Source organism: Ischnura elegans, chromosome 9, assembly GCF_921293095.1.
Source record: "Ischnura elegans chromosome 9, ioIscEleg1.1, whole genome shotgun sequence".
Lineage (NCBI taxonomy): Eukaryota > Metazoa > Arthropoda > Insecta > Odonata > Coenagrionidae > Ischnura > Ischnura elegans.
The window spans coordinates 65,344,641-65,364,362 of NC_060254.1; the positions used below are offsets into that span (position 1 = coordinate 65,344,641).

General features: G+C 37.3%; 1 protein-coding gene across 1 annotated transcript in view; it reads right to left on the reverse strand.

The window, feature by feature from the left end:
- Positions 1-19,722, reverse strand: part of LOC124165781 (lachesin-like) — a 107,458-nt gene that overhangs the window by 19,973 nt on the left and 67,763 nt on the right. The gene's annotated exons all lie outside the window — the stretch shown is intronic.

Genomic DNA, 19,722 nt, shown 5'->3' on the forward strand with positions numbered 1-19,722 from the left:
ATGAACATTTATTAAACAACGGCCGTGATTTTAACACATCGGCCATCTCATTATCAAGGCTTTTTGATGATACCATTGTCAGTGTTTGATAAATATTTAGTGCGGAATTTTACCAGGTTTCTCATTTCAAGTGGATATTCAGAATTCCCGCAAAGTAAAGCCTTATGTTATTTTATAAATAAAATCTCATATAAGATACTCTCGTACTTTATGTCTGTTAAGGTAATTAGGTAATAAATACACCTTTCATCTCTCAAATATGAATATTCTTGAATATAATTGATAATTGATTACTTTTTAAAACTATAATAGCTATCATTGTAATTGAAAGCACTATACGATGGCATATTCACGAGGTAAAACGTCAGCAGAACGCAGTTTATAGTTAGGTATGAAAAAAACTTATTACTTCTCCGTACGCTTACATTGTCTTCTACCTGTTTCGACGCAGTATCGTTATTTTTAGGAGTAAAAAAATACCGACCACGCATATTTATACCATGAACCGGGAAGATGGAGAAGGATTAGGAAAGACATTGAGAAGGGAGTTAAGGTGGGTATTTCTGAGGTTACTAGGAAGAAACAAGGTCACATTTCAGCCCATAGACTACTATGCATTAAGAATTTTGCTCAAAGAGCAATTTTAGAGCTGTTACGGCTGAGAGAATGTGCCAGACAGTTGGCTGCAGATGAGATGAGGAACAGAGCGTGGGCGAAAATCGTGATGAAGGAGAAGTTGCCTAGAGACGGACAAGAGGCACAAGAGAGAATGTGTCTCGCCTTACCACGCTGAGGAGTGGGGAAGGGGAAACGTTGGCCAATTATGCGAGATGGTGAAGGAATAATGAGACAAGGTAGATACGGAAACTACACAGCCTGAAGGGACTACGAGCAATTCTGAGAAGAGGCACAGGAGTAATCCAGCAGGAAGCTGGAATTTTCTTCTTCTCAGATGAAACAACTCGCCCTAAATCATCCGGAGAAGGCAGGCTTTCCCGACAGGCAGAACTATGCGACCTAGAACATCGAATGCAAGAGCCGGATGGATAGCTGAAGAATTTCACCATCCCTCTATATCTACGACGTCTATATAACGCTTGGGAACAATTTTTTAACTTATTTTATGTTGAATTCAATTTTTGAGCTGTAATAGGGTAAAATAGGCATGCTGAATTCAAAGCTGTTATTAGGTTTCTCCTGTCATGTCAATTTTTATCACTATTCCTTGTTTAATTGTAACCTCAGTGCTAGATTGAGCGTCGATCAAAGGAGGCATCATTGCTCTTTAATAGGGTGGTTTCGTTTTGTTATTGCCTAAATCGAAAGATTATTACTGCTGGAGTAAGTATTTCACGCTTTTAGATTTTTAAATGACGATATCTATTTTTCAAAATCAAATGAAAAGTGAAAATTTTCAAGCACGTGAAAACGCGACGGCTAAGTATGAATGCTGGGAAAAGCCCCTGTGACATCATTCTGGTTCCGGCTGCCGCCATGTGAGGCCACTTTGGTGCGAGGCTATGAGCGCCGCTACGATGCAGGCTGCGCGCAGGTAGCACTTGGCCTAAATAAGGATTATCGATACCCTATCAAACGAAGGAAACTTTCCTTACATAGGCAGTTTTAATAATTGATTATTAAGAGATGTTTCCCTGAGCTCGCGGACACATGCATGCATTGGTAATGTCAGACGATGTAAAACTCCTGACTACTCGTAGAGCATCTAGGTCCCGGTGATGTCACGTGGAGTGGCATCGCATGTGGCGCTCCACGTGACATCCAGTGGGGCGCCAATCTAGTATTTTTCAAATGAGGTTAGAATTGGGATTTCTAAAGCCAAATAATTTGTATATCATGAATACATTAATGGTGGGTAACGAATCGCAATCAATGCCTTCCGTTTTCTTTGACGAAAGAAACTACCCTTTTGGCTGAAATTAACCTTGTCCGAGTAGCGCCGTGTGACTGACGCCATAGGAGACCAGCGACATATGCATGGCAATCCAGCTATGCAGGAGATATTACAATCAGACACAGGTTCATAGCCCGAAATTCGTTTCGTAAGAGAGCTTTGCTTCTGCAGGGTTGCTTAACGGATAGTTTTGGCCAATTACCGAGCATTGGTATCTTTTTTGTAAGATAAATCATTCTGTATGGACAGTATAAAAGGTTTCCCTTTAAATTCCTTCATTAGCAAATTTTCTATGTCACATGAGACAAACAGAGGGTATCCTGTATCTTAAAAAGTTTACATAATTAATACGGTTTTTTTCAACCCCCGATAGCTCAGCAAAAGCACCATACAAGCGACATGCGGGTACTGGACAGGTACGGTACTTGCGCGTCATAATAGCAATCTCATTAACTACCCTGCCTCAATTGATTCTCCCGCCAAGAGTGCACTGCGGAGAGACAGCCAGAAATCTCGCCGAATGGCTTCAGCATTCACAGGTCTTGACCTCTATGCCGAGAAATGAGAATTTTTCTTTAATTCAACGTGGCTAGAGCGTGAAATAGTGTGAAATATTACGTCCATTCCTATTCAAAACAAAAGAAGAGATATTTTGGCTTCTGGAAGTGTTGTGATCAATGATAACGCCCTTCATCTCAGCACTGACGCAGCCCAACTGCTCCATTGAGCAATTTCAATGGTACATTTTCGATCACCCACCGTGCAATGCCGACCTTGAGCCGGGGGACTTCCATCTTTACGATGAAATTAAGATGTGGCTAGATGGCAAGCGTTTTCAAACGGGCGATGAGCTTCAGGACAAAGACATAATTTATTGGAAGTCATTGGCGGCAACATTACATGAAGAAGGTATAGTAAAGCTTGCCCACAGGCACGACCAATTCCTCCGTCGCCGAGGCGATTATGTCGGAAGGGCACCTAAAGTGTGCTCAACATTTAGCAATGAAATAATCTCTCGTCGTCTGATCATGACCAACCGGGGGTTGAAAAAAACGGCCCTCGCAAAAGCTGAGGTTGTTTTAAAAGACCAAAAGTTAGTCAAAAACGAGTCCTAGATCTAAGACAACATTTTTGCTGTTCCCCAGTGTAATCAAATGTATAGCTCTATCCTCTACCCGTATCATGCATGCATGCGACTTTAAACTTTACACTGGCTATCGTTTGGTGAAACACTAGGATGTGCTTTGAAAAAACATGTGACACCGACAAAAAAACTCTGTCAGCCCTAAAAAATTCCACCGTTGTCTCCGTAAATCAGTGAGCCATCCGCAAGAGTAATTGATATTGTGGATGCGTAGCGTTATTAACGATTTTTTTTCCTGTGACAAATTGAAAACCAGGATCAATTATTATTTATTATAGAAAAATAAATATTGCAGGATATGAGTTCTACCACGTGTGCCCTTGTTGCACGTGGCTTATTTAATTAATTATAATGCAAAAACACAGATAATAATACTTTTATTCTTCGTCAAAAAGAGATTACTCAACGCTATTAATTTCCAAACTATTTTTGTGTCCAAGGTAGGCATCATTCAGTTATTGCATCAAATAGCTGCACGTGGATTTATTTAGTAAAAACAGGGCAACATGTTATGCCTCGAAATTTAAATAATGAGCTAAATAAAGGACAAAATATTAAGAGCAGCCGCAAAAACAGAATTTATTCTTAAAAGCTAATATCCATCACCAGCAGCTTGCCTCAAATTTATTTTCTGTTAAAAAAAATTCAAATGCCGCTAATTATACAGGAGACTTTTTGGTACATTTTTGCATAAATTAGGATAAATTTTTTATGGTCTTTCAAATATAACTTTACAAGCTGCAACTGCTATAAATTTATAAATATATCAGAATGAAAAGATTGTTACAGTTACAAGGCAGGGGATTTCGCTACACATACTAGAAGAAGAACAAATGTCTACAAACAAAGAAGAACAGATAACAATTTGTAGGACACTCAGGAAAACAATTTTATGCACTTAGATCCTTCTGCGAGTGCATTATTTGAAAAGAAAACCTGAATGTAACACATATACATTCTGCCTAAATAAGACTGTGAGTGTGGCCAATTGCGAATAACAATCTCTTAGAGATAATAAAAAACCGTTTTTGCATTCTAATAAACCGTCGTGGTTAAAACTATTTATCATGAGGCCCGGCCAAAATGTCAACCTTGATTGTTAGACATGAAATGTAACGAGAACTCATACAGTTTTTTCAACGTGCTTACCTCGTGAAAATCCTAGTTTTCCTCACTCTTTTCGCATTACATGTAATTTTTATAAAATCGCATTGACAAATTAATCATATGGCCCCCGGTTTGTCATTATCACTCACTCCAGATCCATATTGCCAGCATGTAAGGGGAAGCAGGGAAGGGCCACGGGACTTAGTAGTGTACGCGAATCAAGAAACGCGGAGCTCGCCTGGTGGCAGAGAGCCGTGGGGCGCGCGGCGGTCACCTTTGAGGCTGCGTTTAGGCATGAGGGAATCAAGATACGACAAAGCGGATACAACACTTGCCCATAGGGCTCTAAAATACCATGTTTACGTAATAAAACGTTTTATCCGGGTCGAAAAACTCAACATTTGAAATAACTGCATTAAAGCCTCAGGCACGGCCATCCGACGTTGCACGAACCTGAAACTTTCGTAACATGAAGATGTAACGACCAAAATGATCCCTCAGCTATGCTATCTCGAGAAAAAAGGTCTTTTTTACCTTTTTTGCGAATATCTCAATTTTAAACTTCTCATCTTTTTATAATTTTTTCTCGCCATTTCGCACATTATGAGACCACGAGTTTTTAAATCGGACCATTTTGAAAAAATAAGCGCCGGCCAAATGAGGCCGGTTCTACTGTAGGTGTAACGACCAAAATGATCCTTCAGCCATGCTATCTCGAGAAAAACGGTCTTATTTACCTTTTTTGCGAATATCTCAATTTTAAACTTCTCATCTTTTTATAAATAATACTTGTGACCAACCGAAGGAATTACTAAATTTAACATTCATGACTTATTAAACTCAATACCCTTGAACACACTTACGAGCAACTTAGCGAACCCTGTGTTACTCTATCATCACATAAATATCTACCATACCTGTCCTTCTCTTCCATGAATATCTTTTAATTACATGCACATCGAGGCAGACCCTTAAAAATATTATCAAAAACCCATTTTACCTCTCTTCTCCTATTGCTCTGAATTGCATTCTCACGATTTTTTCAATTCCCATTGTCATTATTTCCTTGATAATGCAATGAATTTATCAACGAAAACTTACATGCCAGCCAAATTTATCCTCAATAATATTTCTACTGAACCCTATCACAGTTTCTAGGTCTCCCAACTGTTTTACCAATTCTTCCCCTACAGGAGCACATAGCTTTTCAGCTACTAAAATGGCTCCTCATTATACCAAGTTCACTTCATTCATAAGGGCAATCAGAAAGGTTCAAAATGATAAAGATAAATGAGTATGATTGAATTTGTATTGAAAAGATGGTGGCAGAGGACATCATGACGAGCTCCCACATTATTCAGAGCTAGTCCAGGTTTTAATTTCAGTTCCTCGCGTTATTCAAACCAGTCATTTTTATTGTAAAACTGCACTGTACCTCATTCCCTCTCTGTATATTCCTCGCAACTACCGCATACTCTTACCGCATCCTCCCCTTCCACTGTTTTCCAACTATTTCTCCGTCTTTCGTCCTCAACCGTATAATATTGTCCTAGCTCTTTCATTAACTTTTATCTTCAACAGCATTTATATCCAGCACTACTCCCGTGCGTCTTTCTATGCACGTCAATTTTTGACAAAAATCATGTTCGATGAAGACATTTTACAAATTAACTATTTATTATTTTCATACCACAGATTGAACACAAATGCATCCCATTTTAATTCGTCGTGTAAATGATATGGATGATATTAGGATACGTAAATACCTTTCATCGTTATAACAGTTACATTATATGTTAGTTACTGCTTTTTTAGGTCCAGAGAATAAGTTCCAATTTTTTTCTAGAGATCTAAACAAGATACCCTTACTTCAGAGGGTTTTGTTTGCGAGGGATTGAATAATTATAGAGTTCATTCTAACGTTTGTTTTTCCAAAATATTCACACAAGGTAGGCTCGGGTTGGTACGGTGGCTATTATTTTAGCTCTCAACCCCGTGGACCCGGGTTTAAATCTAATTGATAGTGGAAAATTTTCTAAGCCTACCTGATCCTTACTTAACCAGTGCTATGTGGAGAGCACTTCAAGCACAACAATTGGTCCTTCAGATCGGACGTTATGCCGTGGTCCCTTTAGGCCCTTCAGTTGAGAACCAAATACCGACCGATCCGAACGTAATACCGACACCAGGTTTCTTTCCACCATTCTTCTCTCTCCCTTCCCTCATGACGCAAAAGGCCTTAGCTGACGGTCGCCTTCTCCAAATACCGTACCATATTTATAAAATGAATAAAGTTAACATTGCATAGTTAACGACCACAGCCAACAGATGAATTGAGATACAGATGTAATTCTAGTAATATGAATAAATGAGATAGATATACAAAGAAAATTATAAATTTTAAATAGCTGGAAACGATTTGTATCACTAATACCTGATTGTCGAAAAAATGAGCGATGCTAGTCTTAATCTCCATGGAATGGCTTCCAACGAAATCTTTATCAGTGTGAAGGAAAAAATCATATTTAATATCCCTTGATCAAATGATGATTCTTTTATAAGTGCAAACTAGAAACAAAACTAGAAGCCTGCAAAATTAAATCCCCATAAAATCCAATCTTCATTCCCGTCGAATGATTTATGGAACTGTGATATTAATTTACATAAAATATATTATTTAATAGTATATAAATGAATAACCCTGATAATGTTTTTCCTTCCAAAACAGTTTTAGATTCTCATACATTAATATTTTAAGGGATAAATAATATCCCACATGAAAACGCCGGTCGACTTTCAAGGCCTGTTTCGATAAATGGTCCCACACAAAAACTTATTATTTTTCCTTTGAAAACATGATATCACGCTTTGTCACATAGTTATATGCGCTTTCACGGGCCTGCGTTCTAACCAATGCTTCTCTTTAGTATTACCGGATATTTTCCATCCAACCAACAGCGCTTGAATTTCTTCTTTCGGACACCACGCTTCAGAAAATTCCAGTGGGCCACAATTCAATGCGTGCGGAATTCATTCTTTGATTATGCGGAATACGCGTATGCACCACCTGGGTGGAAGGCTTTTCAACAATTGCTCTTTCTCCGTGCGAACACGTGCCGTTGATGCTCGTGAATATTTGCGTTCCGCCGTACTGATATTTGAAATCTAAATTGGACGCATAGTTTGCCAGGGCTGTGTTAGAAGGACAAAACGCGAATGACTTTCGAGTCAGCCAATCGGACAACTTCATATTAACACGAAATGAGGCTGTCCACCGCAATATAGTATCTTTGATGATTTTCATGCACGCTCTACTTCGGACCATTTTGTTCGGTCCTGTGAATACTGATTAAATTCAAGAGTTCAATTGTCCTCTCTCTCCATGACCTCGGAAGTAATAGTCCAACAACTACTCTATTTTCCTAATCTTGGTAAAATTCCAATAGGTTTTTAACATCACGTTGAAATTTTAAAGGGAAATAACATTTAAAGATCGGGGAAATGTATACCAATGGGTGCCCCTTGTTCTTAATAATACAATAAAGAAGAATAGCTCCGAATTGTAACGCAAAAAAAACTCACTCATTTTATCGATAAAATCAATACTTCGATGTAAGGTTCTAAAATATTTAATTTTATATAATTAATTTATATAAAACAAGTTAATTTATGATAATTTACTTATTTTTTTAGTTGATTAATATTTTGATAATGATTTTCTTATTTTAAGTAATCTCACAATGGAACTTAAGCATATGCCATAATTTTGAAAAATTTGGCATGATCAATGCGTTTCATACCCTTCTAATTGAAGAACATATAAGTTTCAATCGCCAGAAAATATAATGTAAAATATTTGGAGTCATTCGATACACCAATCGTAACAATTGCAATACTTGATATCCTTTTCCAACTGCTAATCAATACTCATATTATATGCTATCAAATGCGGGATAATGTTTTCTCTAGAGTAGTTTTCATCATACTGAACATCATGTAGCCCACAAAAATATTTCTAAGATTCCTACTATGCGCATACTTTCCGGTAACTCAGCCCTTCTTTTTGGAAATCTCCTTTTGCGTGCTGTTATTAATTCTAAACTTACATGAATATTTTCAATCATTCTAGAAACAAAAAATAGAACATTTTAATTCAACCTCTATAAATGGTATCTAATGTATAATAACAATGACCTGATTTCCCGATTCATCAAAATTACTTCGAAAAATCAAAAATATTGTGAACAACTTTGACAGCAAAGATCGATTTGTTCATTTAGCCTTATCTTTTCCGAAAAATATGCATCAATGCCGTTTAATCAAAGGCTTTAGGAGAAAAATAAAATTTATGCTAAACTACAGAGTAAATCATAGGTTTTCTCATTAAAAAAAGCAAACTCTGGTCATGTAAAATCAAGCGTGAAGATTCTCAAACGTTACTCTTCGAGAACAAAATTACTCAAATGGCCCCTAAGAAAATTAAGAGTGTAAATGCATGGCAGCTCAGGCAATGGATAGCAAATGAAATATAGTTTCCTTTTCATCCATTTTTTTTATTTAATCTTATCAAAAAATATTTTCTGAATCTTTTTACAGTGATATTAGAAGCGGTCAGTAACTGGTACAGATATTATTAACATTCAGGATAAATAGAGATATGAAATTCATAATTTGCTGATGCATTATAAAAACAATTACCATATTTACCCGAGCAAGCTGCGCCCTCTTTAACCCCGTGATCCCCCATTTTTGGGCCGACTCGTGTGGAGAAAAAAAAACCTCCTAGCGCTTTTTGAGCGCGGTCTAATAAAGAAACTCATGATACGTTGCTAAATCAATAAATTTACGTTTCCGTGATTAATTAGGCTACATAATGTAAGAAATATAATTCCTTCAAAGGTTTCCTAGTTTCAATGCTACACTCTGATGAATACACGAAAAGAATTTGAGGGAAAAAGGTACATGGCTTAGATACGTTAAAATTTGGAGGATTCGTGTAAGTGCGCGCCACCCTTTTTTCACCAGCAATTCTGGAGAAAAGGTTGGCAGCTTCTACGGGTAAATGCGGTAAATTCAATGCATGCAAAAAAATTGGCAAAGTTAGTACCAAAGATGTTTTACTTTGATAAATAACAGGGGATAGAATGGAACGATGAAGATCCATGATATAACGTGATAAATTTAGGATGACACAGACTGTTGCATTTAGTCAGATGTAGGAGGATGATAAAGCAGTCAAAAGTGATAAGGAAATAAATTAATGTAAGAGGGCTGAAGGTCTTATAGGGCTGTGTTTGGAGAGGCGGTTGAACAAACGGAGAAGAGGTTAGCGATGAATAAGGTGAAAGATGAAGATTGGTTTCGGCAAGACGTGGAGGAGTTGGAAGTAAGATTGAGGGATAAGGGTTCATGGGCCCAATAAGGAGATATCTCTCCAAAAAGAAAAAGGGGTCTCTAAAATCCAAATGAAAAATTCGGACTCCGCCAAGAGTAAATTGAAGGAGGCGTGGGCGCGGATGAAGTCGATATTTGAGTGAGCGAATTCGCTCCCCCTTTTGCATTGCTAATTAGTCCCTGAGAACCTCCATTAATTGCTTTTATTTCTCAAGCGCCAAGAGGATTACAGTCAAAAGACCTCTCTCTCCGACTGCTATTCAGGCACTTGTTGTCTCGTGAAAGCGTGGACCCAGCGGTCTTGCTTTTAGAAGAGAGTCATTGGCCTTGAATGGGCGCGAAGTTTATATTTTCAGATGTAAATTTTCTCTCCGGGAAGCAGCGGAAATGATTTTCGGCAATGTGATACTTAAATGATAGCTGGAAATAAAACCTTAATGGGTCCCCCAATGTGGCATATTTTTAGCAGAAAATGGTTTAATTTAAATAACGCTGTTAACCCTGCTGATATTTTAAAATCTTGAGATGACTATATACGTTAAAATATAGGTGAATAGGTGTCTGGTGGTCCCATCAAAACAAGACACTTAATGCTCAATTTTTTATTATAAAGGAAAATATAAATATTCATTCAAGATGTTCTAAACTTCTGAAAATATAGCCTCCATAAATGGAAGACATTTATCAATTCTGAGGCTAAGCAATGTATAAAGTTCCCGGCAACAAGCATTTGAGTTTGAGTATGAAAAAATTATTTTTAAAAAAGCTAGAGGAAACATTGGATAGCTAATAATTTTCAAAGTTAAAATATTGTAATTAAATACATTCAATTCGATATTTAACTATCTGGAATGCACATTTTTGTTTATGAAAAGTAAAAAGGTAATTTTTGTAAGAAATTTATAACTTAAGAAAAGGATTTAAGGTAGGATTAAACAGATTTTAAGGATTAGTGAAGAATGCACTTTGAAATTCGCTTGCGGCTATCACTGGCAAGAGATAAAATCCAACAAAATTTTTATGGATTATACTGTCATGACAATGAATACATTATTTCCAATTATAAATTTTAATTTAAAACAATTACATCTCTTTTAAATACTTATACGACATTTCCGGTGAAAATTTAAAAAATTTATTTCAGCAGACTCATTGCAAAACCACCGAGTATGCTCTTATCATACGCTACGCATGATTATGATACCTAATAACCTCTCGCGAAATTGTCATCTAAGCCCATGGATATACTGACGCAGTGAAACCCAAGAGAAAAAATGATGATCCACTTCACATGAATGCCTTTTAATTGGTATCTGATAAGTGATATATGGTCTTAAAAGGCCATTTCTTACTAAATAAAGTTGCTCCATACTTCTTACATGTTTTTCACCTACTCATTTTTAGCCATTTAAGCAAGGTCTCCTTGAACTAATACACAACTCCCTCCTTTGTCAAAAAACTCGCTCTTTACTAATAAAGGCAAACCCTTTTTTATGTATCCTTACTCTGTCGTTCTCCTTCTTAATCACTTTTTCTTCACCTTCGCATTTTTCCCCCTCGTATAATTTAATATAACATAGTAATTTACGCATGATGGCAATAATTATTCATCGAAACCCGTGTCGCTTTATTTAAAAAATTATGTTGTATAAGTAATAGTTACCAAACCAAGATTAATTTAATTTAACATAGTAATTTACGCCTGATGGTGATGATTATTCATCGAAACCCGAGTCGCTTTATTTAAAAAATAAGTGGCATAAGTGATAGTTACCCAAACAAGAAACCTTAGAATACATGTCCTTCATTCAAGGCCTATGACACTAGGGGTTGTCACCCCCACCGCCTACTCATTCATGCTTTTTCCTTATCAATCGCCATACGAGCCTCTCTCCGGGATCTTCCCCTCCTATTCTGTCCCCTTCCCCCCCTATACATATCCCCCTTCCCCCGCTCTCACTCAAGGGACCGTTAGCCGGGTCGATATTTCCCCACACCCGCCCTCGCCACCCGCAGCGGCCCACTCTTTGAACCCCCGGCCACTCCCTACTACGTCCCCAGCTGCCTTTCCCGCTACATTCCGAAGAAAGATCACATCACCATCTCTTTTCCCTTTCTTCTTTGCTCACATCGTTTTAAAGTTGGTATACGTAACTTTGTTCTCTTTGTATTTTTTGATTGTTTTTTTAAAGCATCCTTCTATGTGAATATAAGGATTAGAGCTCTCTTGCCTTGAATATGAATTGATGGGGTGAAAAGGCCAAAGGATACAACTGATTTTTTTTCGTAAACAGAGCTAGGATTAAGGAATAATAGAAGAAATTTACAAAAACTTGATGGCCAAGGGATACGAGTGAATCTTTGCTCCGTGTTGACATCAAGTGGATTAAAAAATGCACTTTTAAATAATATCTATTTGATCTCGTTTTTTTCTTTAGTATATTTCTGTACCTAACTCTGTTAAGAAAAGAAATCACTTGTACCCCTTGGCTTCTCAACCCCTCAATTGTAAAATGAAGTGCTCCAACACCGTAATGTTTCCTACTTGTCCATTTTACACCGACCTGGGTATTACTGTATTGGTTTTCCGATGGATGGATTAAAGACCGCAATTACCAATCACAGCCTCTCAGCGGCAAGCCTTGACTATCATTCACTCACACGCACGTACAAGGAAAGAGACACAGGCTAAAAATTCCAGGAGAATCAGCTCAGAAGAGCGGGGAAAGATTTACAAGAGGTTGCATGTAATCATTTGCCAATGATAGCCGCAAGTGAATTTCAAAGTGCAATCTTCACTAATCCTTAAAAATTTTTTAATTCTTCCTTAAATCCTTTTCTTAAGCTATAAATTTCTTAAAAAATTACATTTTTACTTTTTTTAAGCAAAAATATGCAATCCAGCTAGTCAAAGATCGAATTGAATGTATTTAATAAAATATTTTAACTCTGAAATTTATTAGCTATCCAATGTTTCCTATAGCTTTGTTAAAAATATTTTTTTACACTCATACTCAAAAGCTCTTTGCTGGGAATTTTATGCATTGCTTTCCCTCTGATGATAAACGAGATTGACTATATATTATTAAAAAGCGTATTTTATATTCCACTTGATGTCAACACAGAATAGAGATTCACTCGTATCCCTTGTCCATAAAGTTCTTGTGTATTTCTTCTATCATTGCCTGATCCGAACTCTGTTTAAGAAAAAAATCTGGTGTCAAGATGTATATCCTCTTCGGACCCAGAGTACACAAACGAGTACCTCCACGTTTTTATTATTATACTCCTTCAAGTATGAATCATTGTCATTTAAAGACGCCGATGCACTTATTTGTACCTTTTGGTACACGATTCTGCCACTATAGGTCACATGTGTTTTGTTTTGCATTCGTATAACATGACGGATGGCACAACGGCAAGCAAGATGAGTGTGCATCGCCAAGTGTTTCAATTAAGCTATATACTCAGTTTCTTGAAAATAATAAATAATGTTTATAAATATTAAATCAATTGAAAATAATGGGTGATAATGAAGTATTCTTGATGAGAATAATTTCTTTATATTAGCGTGGCGCATTAAAATATAGTCGTAAAATGCCAAGATACCATACTATAAAATAGTTTCCAATAAATATTTCTTTCAAATTTCACTGTGATATTATTTTTTCCATACACCCCTTTTAAAAAGGGAGCCTGAAACATAAATAAAACAGCTGAATGAATCATGGGTCTGAAGAGGATAATGAGACAATAAGCGTGAATAGCACTATTTCGGCCTCCAAGAGGCGCTTTTCAACGCGAAGTAGTATGAAATCAATCGATTCGGCTCCAACTTAGTGAAAATCCATATTGAAATGAAAAATAAACAACCTTGGCAATTTTTCACTAGAAATATTTTATTGGTACGACGCGTTTCAACGCTGGGGCGTCATTTTCTAGTCATTTTCGCGAAGTAGTATCTTAACAACAAGACAAGGTTGAAGTAATTTGGTATTTAGTCCGTCCCCACAAAACAATGCAGGAATACCCAAGTCGATTTAAAACGGACAAGTAGCAGATTAAATGGCTACTGTAGCACTTCAATTTTCAATACTTCTCTGTCTCTTTTGATATTATTTGACTGCATTTAATTTTCAAAGTGGCTTAGCAATGTATTAAGCTGCAAATATTGTATGCATGACGAGCGGTTAGACGGAAGATGGGACTCTCTAGTCTCAATCTCTCCCAATTTAGACGAATTTTTATTATTATTATATTTGTTCTCTAAAAGATTTGTCCCGTGCTTCGCACAAGCACTAATGCCTCCTTACTTTTTTCCTTCCTATTCCTCCATTTCAGCCAGACCACGGTTATGGTGGGATAAATCCGTCTATAGCAAACCTCGAGGTCACAGATTCGAGCCCCTCCTGGGGAGTTTATTCACCATTCACTTAGACCACTTACTGTCTATATGTGAACATGCACTTTGAGAATTGTTTTGGGGTAGTACCTTTTTTACGACGTAATTATCAAGTTGAATATTGATTCGTAGGTGAATCTTAACAAAAACCTTACAGATACCCGAAATATTTACTCGAAATACGAACCCGTAAGCATCTTATCGGTATTCCATCCCTCTTACTCACTAGGCCACCGATTACACCAAGCTTTTATTTTACCACGTTTAAATATTTTTTAAATTTTCCTATTATTAAACTTTCCTATTATTTTGTACTCTATTCTTTTTTTTCCTGTCATTACCTTTTTGCTACAACCCTTCTTCCCTTATTACCCATTTCTTTGCTTATAGATTAACTCAGGCAATAAAATAGCGATTTCACATCATAATTGTAGAGTTGGATGTTCATCGATATATAAGTCCTTATAATTTTCACCCTTGATGGGCTGAGGGCACTGAATATAGATTTATAGATTTGGTATAGATTTGGAAGTGAATGGTTGAGTAAATAAACATTGCCTATCCTACTAAAACAAAACTGAGAGCTTCTAGAGGTACATACATATAGAAATGAATTAAGTATTCCTCATCATAATTGTTAATTATATGGCAATATCTTTGCTAATTTTTTCCATCCGATTTTATATTTCCTTCATGTAAAACCCCACACCATTTAGAAATAACAACAATTAAATATTGCATTTAAATTTTAATTTTGTTACAATAAAATTTGATTGCCGGTAAGGGCTGAAAATTCAACGAAACTTCATTACAGGAAATGGTTCGAAAGAAGAAGAATGAAAAAAGAGTAGAATTTTTCTGTGGGACAATATTGGAAAAACAAGTTCACAAGTAAATTAGTTTCTTGAGGGAATTCCTTTTCTAGGCATGGGCGTCTTGCAATTTCAATATCATAGATACCCTAATTTCAAACTTTCCTGTTTTTGGGACTGCACCAATTGAAGCTCTTTGCACTACAAGCGACTTCTTCATATACCACTTCAATTTCCCAATAAAAACCAAAGTTATTCCTCACCAGCCACCTTACTGTACTGCAGCGGCACCTAGTATGATGTGGACGTCGATGGATGACGGGCTGTTGTTGACATTGATTCGTTGCATTGAAGTTAATGAGTTCTTATGAGATATGGTTTATTTAAATGTTTTAAATAAAGTTCTGTTATAATTCTCAAGTGTTCGCAGCTTTTTTCAGTGTGAACCCGTAACAGTATCAAAAAGTTGAAGGTAAGAATAGCGATTTTAAAAAGCGCATGTATATAATTTAATCGCTGAGCACCAACAGCTGATTTTCAACGTTCTATCGCAATTCATTAACAATATTTTCTTAGATGTTTTGATTCATAACTCAAGTTCATGATCAGAGAAGCTGGGAGAATTCAAATTAACGAATACATAAAAAAAGTCCTGGATCTGCGTCCCATTCCAAAATTCCATTGCTGTGAAATTTAAATTAGAGGCGATTCCTTTAACAGCCTGAAACCCTAAAATGTCTAGCAAATTTTATCCTATATCACTATCAGTATATCCCCTTTAATATACCTACTGCGTGTGAAGGTGTAAAGCGATGAAAGTATGTAGTTTTATATCCTAAATTAAATCACCCGACAGCGACAAAATTGCTGTAGTAGAAATAACCTCAAAAACAAGATCGTGCGCACTGCCCAGTGAACCATGTACATGAACCGAATCCATTTTCCACACCAAGAGCTTAGGCGGAAAATACATCAGTTATAACAAACGCTCGAGCCCAAAAAATATTTAAAATTTTTTGAATGCACTCGAATGGAGTCCACGCGTGAATGTAATCGAAACGGTGATTAAAGAATCTGCGCTCGATGTTTTTCATGGAGAGAGGCAGATTGATACGGGGAGGAGCCATTTGTTTTTTCGAAAGGCTGCTTGAACAATCGAAGGGAGAAAAGAATAATATTAAAAAAAAACCGTCCGGGTATGGAACAGATGAGAGTTGGATATAAATGTGAATGGGGGAAGGTTATCGTGGTGGAGCGGTGAGGGAAGATTATTAGGGCATGAGGGTTGAGGACATGATAAGGCAGGGTACGGAGGGGATTGGTTGGGGCTCTCACAATATTTCCCCGGACCCTGTGCCATCTTGCTGCAGTCAAGTTCCCCCACACTTCCCCCAGCCCACACTACTCGCCGAAACAATGAGTGTGGGCCCCAGGGCATGACATGATTTTCATTTCCCGTCCAGCGCCCTCTGCTTCTCCGCCCACAACCCTAGCGGACCCGCCCCCTTCTCCGCACTCAAACGTCATCCCCCCCCCGCCCACTTCAACGGCGAGACTTGTGCATTGTTCCCCATTTTAAAGCCGCCTTGGAAACATGTCCTTCGATGTCCCTGCCACCATTTTGTTCGCTTGCCCCCGTCTCGGCTGCCATTCATCCGATGGCCACCGCGGAGTAAAAATTCAAAATATAAATAAATATGCAAAGAGCGTAGTTTCATTGCACACGATTAGTGCAGTATTTTTAAGTACTGGCGTAAATGACATTGCGTTATCACTAATTGCACATCATCATTGAAAATGCATGATCATTAAGGGACATCATTTATTATAAGACTTGAATCAATATTTTGTGGAGCACAATGGAAGGCTCGTAAATATGATTATATTAAAAATAAAATGCTATAACTTCGAAAGAAACAATTGAATAGCATTAGTTTTGATCACAATCATTCATTCAATGAACTTTCTAAGACACTTCTGCTATAAAACATTGACTTATTTTCAAATTTGATAGGACATAAATTAATAAACATGGTGAACATAAAAATGGTTAAATAAACAGGCACGACATCGTGATATGCCATAAAAATTGATTGTGTTCTTGATATCAAATTTTGGTGAAAATGCAGTATTCACTAAATACCATACATTAATGAATTTACTACTTAATTGCAGTACATGTAATAATGTTCAAATTAGTTTATTAAACATGTGACACCACAAGCCCATTCATGCACTCAAACGCAGTACAGAAAAATCCACATAATAATTACTTCACAAGCAAATGTAAAAATATACAAAAATGTATTTCAAACTATTTCATTTGCCTAAAAATTGATAGATAAGTGATACGCTTCATCGAATATGAGACAGAAGAAAATAGTCCATCTCTTTCACCCTTATTATTTTTACTGCGTTTGGTTATAAGAAATATTCTGTCTACATACGCACGACGTTGAGCAAAGGAACTTTCAGTTTTCTCCACCTTTTCTTCTGATCGACCAATTAAATTTTTCGCCATAATGAGCTCGTTCACTATTTTTACTTAAATGCCTATGAAGAATAAAGAGACCTGTACTCTTTCCGTTATTCATCACCTCTCATACCCCTCGATTTATTCGCGATGAATAATCGCCTCAAACTTTTTGCATATAAGTTGATGACGTCACAAACTCATGCCGACCGTGTAACCGCTCCCTGGCCCCTGGTGGTTTATTGCTGTTGACACCAAGGCAAGCAATTTTTTCCTCGATGATTGGTTCCTTCTCAACGACTAAATTAATCAGAAACCCAAATTATCAATATATGAAAAGCTGGAAAAAATTTAAGTTTTTAATATAAAACGTGTAACAGAATGGCTGGTTGAAAGAGTATTTTTTAGCCTTAGCTTATCATTTCTACCGACTTATTTTAGGGGTTTGGGATTACGGGTGTGAGTAAAAGACCCCGTTGCAATTTACTCTCCCCTCCTCTCGTGCTCATCCCCAGAGAGAGATATTCGCCCCCAATGCTTCCGGCCGCACGCCTCTAAGCCTTCCGCCACAGCTGCTCTCTCCGGGCCGCGTACCCGCGATAACCGCTCAACCGCCTCTCGTAGCATTCTCCGCTTCGTTCGTAACGCCATCCCCACCACTTGGAATTTCTATTGTTGCCTCTCATTTTAGTCTCTTAAAACTTCCTTTCAAGTTTATCCCCGTCTCGTATGGTATGGTATTTGGAGGAGGCGACCGACAGCTGAGGTCATTTGCGCCATGATGAAGGGTAGGTAGGGGAGACCGGGGCACGTTGGCCCGATTTTTTTTCATTTTAAAATATTATTTTTCTATACATATTTAAATTTATGAAATTATTGCTAAATTGTGGATCAGTCTAAATCTGGATGGCAATGATTAAACTTGAATATATGAGTTATAAATTTTAAAAAATAAATAAATACTGGGCATATGACAGGTGGGCCAATCTGCCCCTACATCGGGGTAAGTAGGCCCAGCGGCTGGGGCACGTTGGCCCATGTATATTTTGATAAGCTAAACTAGTATGATTTTAGGATATCAAAATAAAACTAATAGTTATCAAAAATATATTTCAATATATGTAACCATTTTAGTAAAACAACGGGAAACTTTAAATTATTAGGATTTATAGCGTGTTAATACTTTAGTTACTGTCCAGATACAATGGATCAGCACAGTTATTGCACTTGTAAAATATTACGCGGATTTCAGTGTTCACACATGCCTTATGAGCCCAAAGCTTGCAGTTTATGCACTGAATACATTGTGCTCTAGGCTGACCGTCGCAAAAGGCACACTTTAGGCACACTGAATCTTCATTTTCCTATATCGGACGCGCGTAATTTATTTTTTAGCTCCAGTTGACAGGCGTTATATTGTAATACTATGTTACGTTCAAATAGATGTCTGTCTTCACCAATGCGCTTATATTTTAGTAGCCTCTTTGAATTTAATTTGAGACTTTGTGTCTAATCAGTTCAGACGCAACCCAACGCTCCCAAAGACGACGAATTGCAGACCCAGCGACACCTCTGGAGTTGACAAGCTTTGATTGATGCAAGCTTACCCTCAAATGTAACAGAAAATAAACCATGTAAGTGGGGAAGGGGTAATCCAGCTTTCGAGCTCAATTGAAATTGTAATCCAGTTCTTCCTACTGAAGAGGCAATAAAATGCGTAAGCCCACTCGACTTTTTTTTCATTTTTCTCGGAAGAACTGCTTACGCACATTTGCATAAACAGTGACATATATGCTAACCAGAAAAATGTAAATATAGCTTTGGAGAATGAGGAACGCATGACATGGTAATGTCAGGCAATATGACATGTAATGCTAATGTCATGCTACGATAAATACCCTACTAAACGTATGCGTTGGTCCAAAAAGGTAACAATACTTAACCAAATGTACATGCCCACACTCTTGTCGGTAAGCATGCATTGTAACCGATTTGAAACAATATTAAGTCATTTACACCTGAATGACAGCTCAATTAATGATGGAAGTGACCGTCTTTTCAAAATTAGGCCTTTTTTGACGAAGGAATGCATAGGACGGGGCAGTTGCGCCGGGTGGCCAACGTGCCCCGTCGTCGCTGGGCCAACCTGCCCCATCGCCATGTTTACAATAAATTCTATTCGTTACAAAATTCAATGAAGCAATTTAGATTGTATGCCACGCAGAAATTATCCTTAAACTATGACCTTTAATTATAGTACTCAAGTATTGCACCCAAATTGAACATAACTTAAATAACACACATTTAACCTGGGAGTAGAATTTTACTGAAACACGCGCAAATACAATTAATCACTACAACTTGTCTAAAACTGCTCCGCCAGTCATAATAGTTTTGTGGAGAAAGGAGAAGTGTGCTACCAACATTCTGATAGATTCCTAGCACGATTCAGTGTCTATTGTATGAATTAGCTCGACT